The sequence below is a fragment of the Panthera pardus genome, unplaced genomic scaffold (genome assembly GCF_024362965.1).
Source record: "Panthera pardus isolate Hobbes unplaced genomic scaffold, ASM2436296v1 HiC_scaffold_15, whole genome shotgun sequence".
NCBI classification, from domain to species: domain Eukaryota; kingdom Metazoa; phylum Chordata; class Mammalia; order Carnivora; family Felidae; genus Panthera; species Panthera pardus.
Genome location: NW_026526710.1, coordinates 80,199,388 through 80,216,789, shown reverse-complemented (window position 1 = coordinate 80,216,789; position 17,402 = coordinate 80,199,388).

Below are 17,402 nucleotides of genomic sequence, written 5' to 3'. Positions count from 1 at the left end.
TTTTTAAACGTTTATTTATATTTGAGAGAGAGAGAGAGAGAGAGAGAGAGTGAGCGTGAGTGGGGGAGGGACAGAGAGAGAGGGAGACAGAACTTGGTGCAGACTCCAGGCTCTGCACTGTCAGCACAGAGCCTGACATAGGGCTCGAACTTACAAACCCTGAGCTCATGACCTGGGCAAACTGAATGGGCCACCCGGGAGCCCCTTGGGCATTTTTACCATAAAAAAAGTTGCCCACAGGGAGAACTTTGGAAGAAACGCTTACTACCTGATTGTAGTGATAATATCATGGGTGGTTGTATATGTTTAAATGCATCAAAAGACTAAAATTGCACCGTTTCCTTATGTGTCAATTATACCTCAATAGAGCTTTTTTTTTAAAGTCAATTTCAAGGTGTTATGTATGGTCATTGAAGTTTGACATATATTTTTGTCTTCAGAAGGCTTGCCAATAAACTTATGGAATTAATAGTCTAAAATACACACCAGATGAGACATCTACAAGGGAAAAAGGCAGGTAATGTCAGATCAAGTCCAGACATGAACAGATGATGATGTGAACAGATTATCTAACTCAGGGAGACAAAGGAAGACAGAATGTGTTTGAACAAAGTTTCACCACCCACACACTTTGGAAAATCCACAGCCATTTCTCTGTGAGGACAAAATATGAAGAAATACGTTGAGAAAACAAATTTCTGGGGCATAAAATAAACATCAAGGGGTGGGAAGTACTCAATTCTAGCAACACAGACAAATATAAAAATATCCTACATGCATTAGGGAAGGGGGAAAATTAAATATAAAGTTGAATTCTTGGGAATCCAGCTGAAAACTCTTGAAAGGAATAAGACAATGGCAGAGGGAATTAAGCATGAAAGGCACATTCCATAGCTGCATAAAAAAAGCAGCATAAAGTAATTATTGTTTCAATGCTTGGAAAATTCAAAAAGTAGATAAAAAGAACACAGATTAAAGAGAACATGCAGAAATATCAGTTCTTATTAGGTTCCTTTTGGCAGAAGTTTCAAAAGCATCAAATAGTTCTAGATCATGAATCTGAAGGTGATTTTCCAACCCAAACAGGTAGAGGAATGGCCTAATGTAAACTATCCTATTATAAGAGGCAATGGAATTAGTCACTATGCCCCAGGAATTCAAGTTTGCTCAGAAAATTAGTAGACCCTGACAGATAGAGGCTAACCTCGGTGCGACACTGGGTTAGAAATATGGGAATCAGGGCAAATAGCAGTGACTATTCTTGGTTTTTAAAAGGAAGACACTTCAGCTGTAACCTATCAACTGCCATTTTCATTGGAATTTTCTAGACTTCCAAGAAGCAAGCAGTATTTCAATGCCAGTGTATGTGACAGAATATAGATGCATAAGAGAAGCTTTCCTTCAGATTTAACAATTGGTGAGTAGCAAAAATAATATTTTGCAGGACTATTGCTTTCCCCCAGACTACAAGTTTATAGGGCATGGATTCTGAATAACAAAAATGGGCTGATTTCATTCAGGTCAGAGTAACTCCATGAAGGTTATCTCTGCACACTCTTCCTTGATTTGATTTTGCTATGTATTTTGATAAGACCATGTGCTGAGTTCTGGGAATATAATTTTACCTGGGATCACTGTTGTAAGTGCTAATGGTTGTTCCACGTTTTCCGGGAATGAAGACAGCAAAGTGATAATATTTGGTGTTTTGTGAATGCTTCTCAACCAATGAAAGTGAAACTCTAGAGAGATTTTTTTACATGTGTAATTTCTCAGGCCCTGAGAAAGAAAGAACCACACCCATTAGAGAGAGGACCTAAGCTATTCCAGGCTGCTGGTGGGAGCACATTTCTGCGCGGTCATCGAGCACATTTCTGGGCAGTCTGGCCGCTGAACGAAATGAAATGGAGTAAGAAATTTAGGACGATGATTTTTTTTTCTTAAACGTAACCTAAGATTTTGAATTTTAGATTTTTAACTTATAAGAGTTAAGTAAGAGTAAAATAATTGATTCTAATTGCTTTGGACTTTTATCTTTGGATTTTAACTTGAAAGAGTTTCCATATTCAAGCTTTGATTTCTTACTGGGAATTTTGTAATTGCATAGGATGAAAATCAGGGGCCTGTTTCAGCTGACACATTTAATTGGAGTTTATGTGTTGTGTCTTTGCATTTTGTATTACGGTTGGTGTCTAATCTCACAGTACTTTGTGTCTGGACATGATGTTGGTTAAGGAAAGGAATTGAATGGAAGTATGATGGCTGAAGAGTTATTTTTCTTGCCATGTTAAAGACCCAAGAAGGACTGAATCTAATCTGTGCAGCAAGAGACCCAAGAGAACGGCCAGAGGACCTGTATTTGGCATGAGAGGAACAGCCTCATGAAGGTGGAGTCTTGATAAACAGTTCACCGCTTTGATAAGGCTCAAAGAATTTTCAGAACAAAAACGGTCTTGAATACAAACCTCAGTGAGACAGGGAAGACACCCTTCCGTGAAAAGAGATGTTCACGGGGCAAATTAAAGCCACAGCATCCTTGTTCTCTTCATGCGTAGAGAGGCAGACGAACTTAGCCGCTTGGTAACCTTGGGAAAAAACAACTTCATAGCTCAGCTCTGTCCTCATTTTTCCCTTTGGGAATCAGCTGCCCGCAATGAGGACATGTTTTGTTTTGCTGCCAGATGGGTGGTGAGCGTTCATAATTCTGAGGGTTAGTTGACACTGTCTTTTATCAAGCTGCACACTTCAATTTACCTTTAGTAATAAATTGGTGTTTTTTGACATACCCAGTTGTAATTTATTTTCAAACTGTTTAGAATCTGGTGATTTTATTGTATGATCTTCCTGGGGCGACCCTGAACGGTAAGTAAAATTATCTGTATTTTGAAGGAGGGACAAAAGCACCAAGTAGTTGAAGTTCTGATATATAGCTCGCACACTGAAGATTTGAGTGTGACTCAGATCCATGGAATCCTACTCTAGAGACTGTGCTCTTAACAACTATGTTATTTTACATTTTAAATAAATAAGTAAGTACGTAAGTAAATAAATAAAGTAACTGATAATAAAAAAAAGAGAGAAAAAACAATTTTAGCGGGTTTGATGTGGAGAGAGTAAGAGAAAAAGCATAAACAAACGTGAGGAATAGAAAAGGAGACAAACTACAGATAAAAATAGTTCTAAGCAATCACTCTGAGCAAATTCATACCAAGTCACCTGAAACTAGCAATGAAAGGGATGCCTGGACAAATAAAGATTGGCCAAGAGTTTAAAGAGTAGGCAGGAAACTTACTGGAACATAGGAATAAAAAAATAGAGAATAATTTGGAAAGATAAGGGAAGTTCTGTCCTCCAAAAGGACGTCAGATCAATCATTTTTACAGGTTGAATTTTGACACATTGTCAAGAATGTCGTTGCTTAGTTAAATAGATGCAGAGCATGGAGAAAATAAAAAAAAGTTTCCTAACTCCTTTTATGAGGCTACTAACCTTGATAAGAACTGGATAAGCTAGGGGCGCCTGGGTGGCTCAGTTGGTTAAGCATTGGACTCTTGGTTTCGGCTCAGGTCATGATCTCCTGGTTTGTGAGATCCAGACCCACGTCATGCTCTGTGCCTCCAGTGGGGAGCCTTCTTGGGATTCTCTCTCTGCCCCACCTGCACGCATGCACGCCCCTTTTCTCTATCTTTCAAAATAAAGAAATATAAAAACTTTAAAAAGGAACTTTATAGGGTTATTGCAATCCATGTGTTTTCTGGATCCCTTCTCTTTGCTCCTTACCAGTCTTGGAGTCCATGGTTCATGATTATTAGCACACCATTCTGGAAAACCTCAACTTTCTTACCTTCTATGTACTTAGCTGATTAATTTTCAACACTGTTAACCTTAATATTTGCTTTCTTCCCCTTTTTAGAGTTATAATTAACATATAACACGTATAAGTTTAGGGGGTACAGATGTTGATTTGATACATTTGTATTGCAATATGATTGCCATTATAGTGTTAGCTAACACATTGAGTGATTAAAAAAGAGCTAAAGCAGTTGGCTTGTGATTCCTTTCTCTCCTGATTACTAGGGATTGATTACTCAGGGAAAGAGAAGGCAGGTAAATCTATCTAATTTCCTTGTGAATCCACTGATAACAAGATCTCCTTAAAATAGTCTAAACATACCCACTGGGAAGGGAGCTGCTACCTCTGTGATGATTCTATCAAGATGTTCCTGGTTTAAGAGTGCTTCTGGTAAACAAAACTATAATGTATGGATTTACGAGGCATAGTACCTGGAGAATGCCACATAAGCTAAGCATTTTTTCTGGGTATAGAATAAAGATGTTTGGTAACCTAAATATATTCTGGCTTAAGGACTGAAATCTCTCTTAAAGTTCTCATCTCTTACTCTGGGCTAACGAGAAAGCACTCTTGACATCTCAGACCCCTCTCTGTTTCACCCATGTCTCTTGATTGTATTCTTGAAGTATTAGAAAAGCTTGATACAGGGTAAGATCTCGAATATTCTGATTTTTTATGTGTGCGAGTTTAGCTAGTACATTAGATTTTGAATAGATTCTGTGCCCTCACAGACAGCAGCACAGATGGGCTGCTTTGGCTCTTAATGATCATTTGTTTTTAGTCGGAGTAATCATTCCACTATAGCACAGTAAGACTATTGAAGACTACTGTTTAACCTGCCAAGATTCCAAAAAAAAAAAAATTCATACTCTTTGTTTTTCTATCTTTATAAAGTTCTAACCTACATTTTACAATATCTATTACAACAGATATTCTTGGTTCCAGTGAAGACATTCTAGAAATTAGGGTTAAATATATAAAATATTGCCACTAACAAACATTTAAAATATATTCACCTGTAATAAAATACAGATATTTTTTAGAAGATTTGCAAAGTTCTCTTTTCTAGTATCCTCAAAACAAAATAATAATTAACATTTGTATAGTAGTGTATAATTTACAAACAACATATACAAACTGTCCCAGTGATAACAGGATATACTGAATAAAGTTTCTGCAAATAATTCAATAAGGTTTATTAGGGATTTTATCAATTGATTGAATGTGATTTAAAAAATCTTATCTACACTAGGATTTACCTATACAGTGACTTAAATATTATTTCCAAATTCAAGACTTATTTTATTATGCACATGAAAAATTTAAAACTACTTTTTCTTATTTTGAATGCCAGCATATTTAAATGCCACTTTGTCCAATACTCACGAAGAAGCTAGAAAGATGCCGACAAAGAAACCCAGCATTTGCCTGTAATGATAATTCACGTAGAGAAACAATAGAAGCATTTTTGAAAGATACAGGGAAAAAAGACTGTAATAGAAATTTTCTGTTTGCTTCAATTAAATTTATGAACTCTTTTACCTAGAGGACTTATGACAGGCTTTCTTTCATTAGTTTAGAAGAGCTAATTGGAAACCCTAAATGATGAATTACTTAATTCCCATGGTAAGAAGGAGACACCAGGGCCGGCAGAAGAAAAAAACAATGGAAAAAAAAAACCCACTTTCCTTGCTAAGAGTCTCAACTTTTCCCCTAATCTGTCCCCAAAAGCATGCCAAATATGTCTAAAATGAGGATGAGTATAATTGTACAGTGCATTAAAATACATTCATTGGTTTGTGGTTTTAATTATACATAATAAAATTGGAAATGAAATAAAAAATTGAGAAACAGGAAGCTATGTTACATAGGTCCTGTGAAAAGCTAGTGAACACTTCAACGATGGTCAAATCTAAGTTGGAATGTAGTAAGAGCTCTTTTAACCACAGCCAGAAGCCAGAATTCTAGCATAGCCTTTCTGGGCCACTTGTTCTATGTCTGTTCTGAGACATGTGGATTCTCCCCAGTGTATCACCAAATTCTGGGGAGGATTTTGGCCATCTTACAGTGGATTATTGCCCAGGCATTTATAATCTGGGGAAAAAACAGAACAATAGCATCAAGGAAAACAGTTGGTATAGAATAAAATGTGGTTTCTTACAGTTTTAATTATTTAATAATTACGTACAAACTAATCTTTTGAGCCCAGTGCGTGGAGAAACTATGAGTCATTGCCAAAGCGGTGGAAAAGCCAGTCAGCAAAGAACAACCTGAAGGAGGAATGGCCTGGAAACAATCAATACCTTGGGGTTTGGGAGGTTCAGGGATAGAGATCTCTGCTTGTAAATGGATAATAAAAAGCACAGTTAGGATTAACATCAGGCCTCTCTTTGGCGCAAAACTCCCATATTATTCATGATTTCACTTGAGTAAAAGTCAAATTCCTTACTGTGATCCACAAGGTCATATAGTATCTGGGCCCATAGTATCCCACTGACTTCATTCGTATTCTTTTCCCTGTCCTCACCCTGGTCAGATCACACCTTGGCCCCCATTTCACTAAATGGGCATAGAACAGTGGGTTTGAAGCTTAGAAACACTAACTTAGTAATGGGTAGTGGACAGTCTTATAGCCACTTAGCATCACACATCCATCTACACGTATCTGAACTTTCATAAAACAACAAAAACATCTCCATGCCTGCATCTAACAATCTGATACCGCCTTTTGTACAAATTGAGATGTTCTGTCTTTGAGCTGAGGAGGTGCAAAGTACCAATAGTCATTCATCCATCTTTGGGACAGAGGAGCATTATCTTTCCAGGTACATCAATTACCCTTAAAACTCGGTCACAATCCCAGCTTAATATTCAGTTACCTAAAATCTAAACTGTTAACAACAACAACTTTATAGAAGATAATAGTAGGAAGAAGAGAGAATAGTGAATGTTCACATACATAGCAATTGAGAAAAATATGATGTTATATTCTTCATTTCTGTAACTCATGATGAGACAGTAGCGGATATTTGTTTTTTTTTGTTTTTCCCACTACATTTACATGTTTCCTTTGCCTTAATTGAGGAGATGACTGGTTGAGTGAGACAAACTTACATTTCAATTCAGATTTTTCAATTCTGTGCTTCTGGGTTAAAATAGATAATTAAACAATACAATCTGGACTGCAAAGCTAAGAATTCAGGAATATCATCCAACTAATATTTTCTCCATCTCATTTGCAGAAATATCACAAAAATGCATTTGAAGAAAGACTTCTGGGTAGCTGAGGACAATAGTGTCAGCATAGCTACACATCTCCAAAAATATCTTTCCCAAACCATAAATAAAACCAAGAGGAAAGTAAATTCTACACAAAACTACACCCTCAGCATAGCTTGAAGACAAAGAATGCTGAAGCTACAAAAAACTTTGAGTAAAACAAAAAAAGTCACCATTTTTCCCATCATGCTTTCTCTCACGTTGCAAAGCTATCTCCATCCATTTCCAAGGCTTTGTGGTAAACAAAGGCAGACTGAGAGAAACTGGGGATGACAGAAGAAGGAGCCTAATGAGTGGATCTCATTGTGATTTGGAAAATAAGAAGATGAAATCTATCAAAAACAGAAACAAAAAACCCCACAAAAGCTGAGGAAGTGTTCAGGAAGATCTAGCCATAAAACAGAGAGAAATAATTCTAAGTGTGCTCAATTTAAAGGTACAGGGATTTTAGGGGCGCCTGAGTGGCTCAGTCGGTTAAGCGTCCGACTTCGGCTGAGGTCATGATCTCCCAGTTCTTGGGTTCGAGCCCTGCGTCGGGCTCTGTGCTGACAGCTCAGAGCCTGGAGCCTGCTTCAGATTCTGTGTCTCCATCTCTCTGCCCCTCCCCCACACATGCTCTGTTTCTCTGGGTCTCGAAAATAAATAAATAAATAACAATTTTTAAAAAAAGTTCCAGGCATTTAAAGGGCCAGGCACAACTCTTAAAACATACATGATTTTAAAGGACAGGAATAATGAAACAAAGAATATTTGAAATGTATAACTTCTATACATTTCAACATGTATTAAATGTGTTAAGTTCAATTATTCAATATAATTTGAATATTTGATATTCAATATATTCGTTAATTCTATGTATTGAATATATATTCACCTTTTGGCAACTAAGTAGTAAAGGAGAAAAGTAAAATTAAATGGATCTTTGGCAGGATTCTTAGATATATTATGAAAAGTGTAAGTAACAAAAGAAAACATAGGCAAAATCAGATTTTCTCAAAATTAAAAACTTTTATGCACAAATGAACATTGTCAAGAAATGGAAAAGACCACCTAAAGAATGGGGAAACTATTTGCAAATCTTATATTTGACATGAGTCTAGTATCCAGTATATAGAAAGAACTCTTACAACTCAGCAAAAAAGAAACACAACTCAATTAAATGATAGGCAAAGTTCTTGAATAGATATTTCCAGAAGATATATAAATGACTAACACATGCATGAAAGATGCTCATCATTATCGGTCATTAGGGTAATGAAAGTGTGAATCAAAACCTCAAAGAGCTATCATCCCCTATGGCACTACAGCAAACAATAATAATACTCAGAAAATATCTAGTATTAGAAACGATGTGAAGAAATGAGAACACTCCTCCATTGCTGGTGGGAGTGCAACATTGGTCAGCCACTGTGGAAAAACAGTTTGGCAGTTCCTCAGAAAAGTAAATGGAGGATTTATCTACATGTGGCCCTTTATCTCACTTTTAGATTGATTCCCCAGAGAACTTAAAACAAGTACTCAAAGTAATATATGTGCACGGAAACAGTTCAAATGTCCATCAGTGGAGGAATGGATAAAGCGATTTTGGCATAAACATACAATACAATCAAACGAATGCAGGTCTTGTTGGGGTTGGGACAAGCAACACATTTGTGTTCTACATTCGCTTTCCTCTCTGACACAGTAAGTTAAGGGTCAGCAGGAATCAATGTGGAATGCATTATTACCCAACTATAGTCTCTGAGGACTTGTGGCCAGCCAACACAGATGAAAAAATCAGGCATAGGCTTTCTCTTGCATGAAAACCATACCCAGATTATAGGCATCCTTAAAGGAAGTACTAGGCTGGCATTACAGTAACAGATCTATAGGGCACATCTGATTTTCCAGCAATGTTAGGAAACCCTGCAATTCAAACAGAAGGAATCTCATACTAGTCCAGCACAGATGGATTTTACTTTAGATGAAATTTGAAAGGCTAGATCTAAAGAGTGATTTGCAAAAACTTGATAGTGAGAAGGTAGTATCTTATATTTATTTAGTGTTAAGGAAAAAGCTACAATGGTTTTAAATGAAGTCTGTGAGGGGCAATCAGGGAAAACTGTAGATACAATATATAATCTATAATAAATGCTGGACGAAAGAAAGAAAGAAAGAAAGAAAGAAAGAAAGAAAGAAAGAGAAAGAAAGAAAGAGCCATTATAATAGACTAAAATCATAGAATATTTCAAAATATTGGCATTTTGAGGGACGCCTGGGTGGCTGAGTCAGTTAAGTGGCTGACTTCTGCTCAGGTCATGATCTCACGGTTCATGGGTTTGAGCCCTGCGTCTGGCTCTGTGCTGACAGTGCAGACCCTGCTTGGGATTCTCTGTCTCCCTCTCTTTCACTCTCTCCCCTTCCCCTGCTCATACTGTCTCTCTAGCTCAAAACTAAATAAAAACATTAATTTTTTTTAATATTGGAATTTTGATAAAATGCACATAAAAAAACCCAACCCATGGCACATGGAAACTTGAGCAGATAGGCTAAGAGACACATAGTCTGTAAAGGCTGTATAGGGAGTTAAATGCTATCAATCAATTAAAATATAGGCCAAAAGTAACTAAAAAATTCAAATGTAAATGGACTAAACAATCCAACAGAAGGCAGAAATTGGCAGAACTTACTTAAAAAATGTGTTCCAGCTACATGCTGTCCACAAGAGAACACTTTAGATTCAGAGACACAAATAGGTTGAGAATAAAAGGATATGAAACAAAATTTAATGCAAACAGTACCCCAGTGAAAACTAGAGCAGCTATATTAATATAAGCAAAATAGATTGTAAGACCAAAATTGTTACTACAGAAAACTGTTACTGGAGAAGAATATTTTTTATAATAATTAAGGGGCCAGTGTATCTGGAAGATATAAAATTTATAAACATACATGCACCTAACAACATGTCATCAAAATACATCAAGCAAAACTGACAATATTGAACAGATCAGATGATTCAACAATAATGAAGACTTGAATACCCACCTTTCAATGACTGATAAAACAACTAGGCAGAAGAGGAACAAGGAAATATAAGCATTGGATAAGAACACAACTCAACTAAAACTAACAGAATTCTGTGAAACAGGCCAACCAACCAAATACAGCCTTTCTTAAAAGAAAATGGAATGTTATCTGAGATATACCATACATTAGGCTATAAAACAGGCCTCAATGAACTTAAATAATTGAAATACAAAGAACGTTTCATGACCACAACTGAATCAAAGCAACAATGGAAAGAAATTTGAGAAAATCACAAATCTGTGGAAATTAAACAACGTGTCCTCTTCTTTTTTTTTTAATTTACTTATTTATCTTGAGGGAGACAGAAACAGCAAGAGTGGGGAAGGGGCAGAAAGAGAGAGAGAGAGAGAGAGAGAATCCCAAGCAAGCTCTGTGCTGCCAGCACAGAGCCAGAACAGAAGCCACGAAACTGCAAGATCATGACCTGAGCTGAAACCAACTGAGCCACCTAGGTGCCTTAACAGCATGTCCTCTTAAGTAACCAATGGATCAAAGAAAAAAAAATACTAAAGGAAAAAAATATATATACATATATATATATATGTATATATACACACACACATATATGTACACACACATATATATATACACATGCACACACATATATATGCAAATATACATTTAGAGTATATATATGCATATATATATATTTATAGTATATATATAGTATATATATAGTGTATATTTATAGTATATATAATGTATATATATAGAGAGAGTGTATATATATATATACACACATATATATGCACATATATATTTATAGTATATATATAGTATGTATACTACATATATAGTGTATATTTATAGTATATATGTAGTGTATATATAGTGTATAATTATAGTATATATAGTACATTTCCTGCCATGTGTCCCTCTCCACATATGGCATTTGCTTCTTCAGGGCCCAAGGGAAGGCTTTTCTTCTGCTTGGAATCTCTTCTTTTGGGAAGGAGCTGATTAATTCTGATTCACACAGGACAATTTCCCTTTTGATTAACTGCAAGTCAACAGATCCCCGCAATAAAATCCCAATTATTTCTTGATTCTCTCTCATACTCAAAGGGAGGAGATGAGACAAGGTGTGTATACCTGAGTGCAGGAATCTTGGGGGCCATTTTAGGATTCTGTTGTCACGAGTTCCAACTGCAAGAGGAGGAAGGGACACCAGAACTGGAGGTCTAGGAATAACCAACAAAGTATGAAGGACTAAGCTAAAGGACTAAAACAGAACTGAATATTTGTTGAATATGTGTGCATTTGCATGCTTTATTCTGTAATTATCTTTTATTATTTATTTATTTATTTATTAATGTTTTATTTATTTTTGAGACAGGGAGAGACAGAGCATGAAGAGGGGAGGGTCAGAGAGAGGGAGACACAGAATCAGAAACAGGCTCCAGGCTCTGAGCTGTCAGCACAGAGCCCGACGCGGGGCTGGAACTCACGGACCGCGAGATCATGACCCGATTGGAAGTCAGCCGCTCAACCTACTGAGCACCCAGGCGCCCTGTAATTAGCTTTTAAGATGAGGTCAACTGAATTTATTTCCTAAATATCAACCTAATTATCTGTATAACAATAATTAAACAACTCTCATTCCAAATGATTTGAGATAGCTTATATTTAATATATGAAATTATCCCTTATAACAAATGCTATTTTTGACTTTTATGTATCTATTACTGAGCTGTAAAATGGACTACTTGTGTTTTATAATATCTTATAGCACCTGCTAGATCTAACCATACTACATACCACTAATTATATATCTTTCCCCATTATTTTTTGTCTTTTTTGCCCTCTTATTCTTTCAGAAAAGATTTATGATAAAAACAATATTTTGTCAAATTTCCTCCAGGGATGACATTGGTTTTTGTTTGTATTGTGTAATAAATGATAAAACTGAAAAAACTCTGATACATTTTATAATGCAAATATCCTACCTTCTCATGTCTATTTTAAAAATCTTCCTTTAGAATTTTCTCTCATATACTTACCATGGGTATCTTATTACTAATCCTTGTACTTAAGATAACTTGCAATGATCCTAGTCAGTGATCTCAGAGGGGGAAGCATATGACAAGCACCTTCCCAGAGTCAAACATTTTGATTCAGATACACTAAGAAGTAAAGACTTTTAACCAAAATTCCTATCCATACAGAATTGGTGAGATTAACCATGCTAACCGGCTTATTACTAGGCCTGGCGCCTGTAAGATTTCAACCTGGAAAAGGCATCTTCAAGATAGCAAATGGCAGCCAAAGTCAAGGTTCCTGTCCACCCCACCCCAAACACACATAATAAATGTGGCCCAGCCATGAAGCTTAGAATGAAATGCATTAATAGCAACGATGACATTACTCCTCTTGCCACCTCCCTGGCCATTAGTGGGACTGGGCAAAGAGAATATAATACGGTTCTGTCCTGAATTCCATCTCAAGATGGTGAGTTTGGACTTCTTATCGTGTCGTCCACATTCTTTATTGTCTACTTGAACCACAATTGCCAACTGGATTCATTAGAAGTTATTTATAGTGTATTGATAACTCCCCTTAAAAATCTGTATGAAATTAACTTCATATATAAAGTGGAATAACCCAATTTTTACACTTAATTTTCTGCAGGCTAAGAGTACTACCTTTGTAATTTATTGAGGCATCAGATACTTTCAAATTATTTTGATAAGTGCATAATTGCTCACTTCTCTCTTGTTAATGGTAGTAAATTTAGAAGCTGGAGTTAAAAGCTAAGTAATAGGCATTGAAATCAAGCACTAATTGGGAATTATGTATCATCAAATCTTGGGCCCATTAATGATTATACATCATATTTTTCCATAGTCTGTTGAGCCTAATAAAAGCTTGAAAAATAAGTCATGTTGTTTGAAAATCATGAAGCATAATAGAACTTTTTAATGTGATATTTTATCACAACTGGAAGGTATCCTATAGTATTAATAAAAGAACTCTACCAGTGACCTGCTTAATTGGCACTATCCAACAAATGTATTTTGATTGAGATTAATAGTCACTAATGTTAAAACTTATAAATAGGTTAAATTTCAATGCTAATGCTAATGAATTTTTAATTCCTAATTAAAAATGCTATTTCATCAGTGATATGTAAATTCATACTGTCACATTTGGATTCTAATAAAATGGTATCAAATGTGATGGTGTTTATTGAAATAATTATTAATTACTTCTTTAATGATAAGTCTTGTAAATTGAACATTAAAAAGTGATTTCAAGGTGATTTTGAAATCATATCTGTATTCAACATATTCCCATTAGGTTGCTGTATGTTTTACAATTTGTAAAGTTTTATATTTAATTTCAAGACTTTTGAATCTGTATTATTAGATAAGGAGAGAATTTATTATAAAATATATATCATGGACAACTGAGCCAATTTTTTAATAAAGTCATTTTAAGTTACTTAAGGTTCTAAAGAAATATAATAACATTTTTTATTATTCTTTCTTGCCCTGAATGTATTAGAATGTGGAAAATCTTTTAAAATGCTGATCCCCAGTTAGTAAATCTACAACTATCATCAAAGAAAAATAGAAAATTTCCTTGCCATTGTATTTCTTCTTAAGGTAAATTTACATATGGTAAAATTAATGGATTGAAGGCATACAATTCAATGAGTTTACACACATTTACCTTTGCATAACAAATACCTCATCGAGATATACAATATTTTCATCTCCTCAGAAAGTTCCCTTGGGTCCCCTAGAAGTCAATTTTCATCTTTCCAATTATTCACTGTTCTCACTTCTATCACCGTAAATTTGTTTTAAGCTGCTCTAAAAAGAAAACGAAAAAAGAAATCCTATTTGTTCCTTCACTCAACAGTGTTTTGAGATTTATCAATATCATGTGTATCAGGATCAGTAGTTCACTGTTTTTGATTTACATCATTGTCTAAGTATACCGGCATTTGTTTATTTATTCTCCTGTTAATGGGCATTTTGGTCATTTACCGATTTGGGGTATCATGTGCAAGTGCTTTTAGTGAGGTCACGGGGGTAGGTGTTTAAATTTAGAAGTGGTTAATCTTTTCGTACTCCTGTAAGAAAGGCATACAACTTCCAATTGCTTCAACATGGTAGTCGATGCTTGGTGTCGTCAAGCTTTAAAATTTTAATCATTCTAGTGGTTTTGACGTTGTACCTTATTTTGATTTTAATTTGCATTTCTCTAAATTCTAATGACTTAGAGAAATGTTTTATGTGCTTGCTGTCCATTCATGTCTTATGTTTTGATTTATCTATTCACATTATTTCCCACTTTGTTGTTTTGTCTGTTTTGTTTTTTGAAAATAAAACTTTACATATTCTAGATACATATCTACTGCCATATATTTGTATTTCAGATATTTTCTCCCAGTCTCTGGATTGTGTTTTAATTTACTTATCTTTTGATGAGCTGAAATGTTAAATCCTGAAGTCTAAACTATTATTTTATTACTCTGTGGTCAGCAGTTATGTGTTTTCTGAGATAACCTTTGGCCTTCTTCAATTCGATGAAGATATTAGTTCTGTGTTGTCTTCTAGAAGCTTTATAGATTTACCTTTAATATTTATGTTTTATCTTTAATTACTTTGTTATGTGTTAGGAAGAATGGGTCAAGATTCATTTTTTTCTATGTGTTTATCCAGTTTGTTCCAGTTCCATTTGTGGAAAGGTTGTTCTTTCTCACATTAAATTGTCTTGCTTTCATGATCATAAATCCGACGGTTATGTATGACAGTCTACTTTTGAAGTATCTACTATGATACATTGAACAATATACCTATATGCAAACACAACAAACCTTTTTCAAAGTGCTGTATGTAAGTTCTCAGAATCACACAGTATGAGTCCTTCAACTTCAGGTAATTTTTAGAAATTACTCTAGGGCCTCCTGGGTGGCTCAGTCAGTTAAGCATCTGACTTTGGCTCAGGTCATGATCTCAGTTTGTGAGTTCGAGCCCCATGTAGGGCTCTGTACTGGCAGCTGAGAGCCTGGAACCTGGTTCAGATTCTGTGTCTCCTCTCTCTGCCTTCCCTCCCTTGCTCGTGTTCTTTCTTTCTCTATCAAAAATAAAAAAATATTTTAAAAAGTTAAAAAAAAAAGAAACTACTGTAGTTATTTAAGTTTTTTGTTACAATCAGCTTACAGAGTTCTACCAAAAATTAAAAAAAAGTCTGTTCAGTTATAAGTTGGAATTTAGAGAAATTTAGAGATCACTTTGGGAGAAAATTAACATCTTAAAAATAATGTCTTCCAATCTATTAACATGGTATATATATCCACCTATTTAGATTTTCTTTATTCTTTAAAATGTTTATTTGTTTATTTTGAGAGAAAGAGAGAGAGTATGTGTGTGAGCAGGGGAGGCGCAGAGAGAGAGAGAGAGAGAGAGAGAGAAGAGAGAGAGAATCTGAAGCCGGATCTGTGCTGTCAGTGCAGAGCCTGACCTGGGGCTTGAACCCACGCACCGGGAGATCATGACTTGAGCTGAAATCAAGAGTTAAATGCCCAAACGACTGAGCCACTTAGGGATGCCTAGATTTTCTTTAATTTCACTCATTGGCAACTTAATTTTAAATGCAGTGTAGTTTTTGGTACAAATGTTTAAGTCTCACACATTGTTAAATTTACTTATCAGTGTTCTAAATGCTTTGATGCTGTTATAAATAGCATGGCTTTTAGGTTATTTTTCAGTTGTTTGCTAGTAGTTTATAAAAATATAAATGATTTTTGTTTACTTGGTACTGACCTTATATTTTCAGAACGCAGCAAAGAGCAAGATGGCGAAAGACCAGAGGAGAGCACTTCTTCTCCTTCTTCTTTTTAAAAAAATTTTTTTTAGTGTTTGTTTATTTTTGAGACAGAGAGAGAGAGTGTGAGCAGGGGAGGGACAGAGAGAAAGACACAGACTCTGAAGCAGCTCCAGGCTCCGAGCTGTCAGCACAGAGCCCAACGTGGGGCTCGAACTCATGAACTGTGAGATCATGACCTGAGCTGAAGTCGGAAGCTTAACCAACTGAGCCACCCAGGCGCCCCTAGAGGAGAGCACTTCTGATTACTCATAGTATACTGACCTGCAGGACTCCATGGAATCTTAATTTTAAGGATAAAGATGTTGTGTATAATATTTTATATATATATAAAATATTATATATATAATTTTATAATATAATATTATAAATATATATAATATATATTATATATTTTTTATATTTATATTTATATTTTATATTTATATTTTATATTTATATTTTATATTTTATATTTATATTTAATATTTATATTTAATATTTATATTTATATTTTATATTTATATTATATATATAAATATATATATTTATATATTATATATTTATATATATATTTATATATTATATATTTATATATATATTTATATATTATATATTTATATATATATTTATATATTATATATAAAAATATATATATTTATATATAAATATAAATATATTTAAATATATTTATATTTATATTTTATATTTATATTTATATTTTATATTTATATTTATATATATATTTTGTATATAATATAAAATTATCACAGTTAACCTCGCAGTAGTATGCCAGTTGTACTTCTACTTCCTGCTTCTTGTCTTTTATGATGTTTTTTCGTGCATTTTGTTTCCTTGTATGTTATAAACCCCATAATACATGAATGCTATTCATGAACAATTAATCAACTGTTTAAGGTGATTTCAAAAATTTAAAAAAGCTCCATCATATATATTTAGCCACACATTATCCTTTTCTCTTGCTCTTCACTTCTTTTCTAGATGCAAGTTTGCATGTGATATCATTTTCTGTTGGCATAAAGAAACTCCTTTAGCATTCCTTCAAGTTTAAACTCAAGTTTAAAAATATTAGTGATAAAATCTCTCAGCTACTGTTTTGTTTTGAAAAAGAGTAATTATTTTGCCATTGATTTTTGAAAGATATTTTCTTTTTTTAAATGTTTATTTATTTTGAGAGAGAGAGAGAGAGCGCACATGAGCAGGGTAGGGGCAGAGAGAGAGAAGGAGAGAGAGAATCCTGAGCAGGCTCCACAGTCAGTGTGGAGTCCAACACAGAGCTCGATTTCACGACTGAGATCACGACCTGAGCAGAGTCAGATGCTTAACCAACTGAGACACCCAGGTGCCCTGAAAGATATTTTCAGACTAG